The sequence below is a fragment of the Tupaia chinensis genome, unplaced genomic scaffold (assembly GCF_000334495.1).
Source record: "Tupaia chinensis unplaced genomic scaffold, TupChi_1.0 Scaffold000044_1, whole genome shotgun sequence".
Taxonomy (NCBI): Eukaryota; Metazoa; Chordata; class Mammalia; order Scandentia; family Tupaiidae; genus Tupaia; species Tupaia belangeri.
This window is the reverse complement of record NW_006159500.1, coordinates 3,369,414-3,370,886: the sequence shown is the minus strand read 5'-3', so window position 1 is coordinate 3,370,886 and position 1,473 is coordinate 3,369,414.

Here is a 1,473-nt window from a genome sequence, read left to right as displayed (position 1 = left end):
ATGCTACGTGGAAAAAAGCCAGATTTGTTCTATATAATTTCATGTATGTGACATTTTGGAAAAATTTGGAAAGTTACTGGGACAGAAAATGGATCAGTTGTTGCCAAGTCCCAAAGATGGAGCAATTGGACCCCAAGGATCACCAGGGAATTTTTATGTGGAGATTGAAATATTCCGTATCTCGATGGTGGTAGAAGTTAAGTGACTATGCATTTGTCAGTATTTAAGGAACTTGGGCCAACAGGTAAGGCACTGGACCCACATGGCCAACCTTGGTTCAAGTCCTAGACTTGGTGGCTTGCTTTCTCTCTCCTCTCTCTCTCTCTCTTTGTCTCTCTGGTGAGTGCATGTGCCTTACAGCAAATCTTTTATTTTTTTAGAGAGAGATTTTTGCTATGGGGCACATGCACTCGCGAGACAGAATGTGAGAAATCATTCCCCAGGTGGGGTGGCCACGTCACAATCCTTTCTCCTCCATTCTCCCCTCAATATTTTGGGCACACACACACACACACACACACACACACACACACACACACACTTGTATCCAGCACGAGTTTTAAGCTCGTCCAGGACTTGAACTGCAGGTTGATTATGTGTGAGTCCAGTGACGTAATCATTATACTATCTACTACTACTCACCTTACAGCAAATATTAATAATAATAATAATAAATAAAATTAAATAATTCTTATAAACATTCAAGGAACTGTACATCTAAAAAGGGTGAAGTTTTATATGTAAATTGTTTCATTATGATGAGATTTTAAAATACTCAACTGTTTTCTGTTTATAAGAAACACCATTTAGGGACTAGCTGTTAGTGTAATGGCTAGGTCACTGGACTCCCATGTAATCGACCATGGTTCGAGTCCCAGACCCAGTTGCTTAAACTCACGCCGGGGCTGGGCGCGTGGGCATTTGTGCCCAAGATCCCAAGAGGAGAATGGAGGAGAAGGGATTGTGGCATGGCCATACCCCCTGGGGGGTGATTTCTCACTTTCTCTCTCTGTCTTTCTGGCGAGTGCACACACCCTATAGCAAACAAACAAACAAACAAACAAACACTCCAAAGAAACACCATTTAAATATAAAGGTACCAATAGAGACAAAGTGAAATATTGGGAGAAATATGAAAACACTAACTCAAAACAAAAAGTGTTTCAGCTATTCCAATATCAAGGTAAATATTCTTTAAGGCAAGAGACGAAAAAAGGAACATTCCATAATGAATACAGGAAGATAAAATAATCCTGAATCTGTAATAATGGTTTGAGTCTGTAAGACTCTTCTCAGGTGCTAATGAAATAAAGACACACTCACACACACACACACACACACACACACACACACACATGTCAGTAAATTTACAGAAGACAAGACACTTAACCAATCTGACCTAGTGGAAGTTAACTGGACACCATATTCAACAACTGTACAGTGATCGTTTCCTTCAAGGGTACAAGGGATATT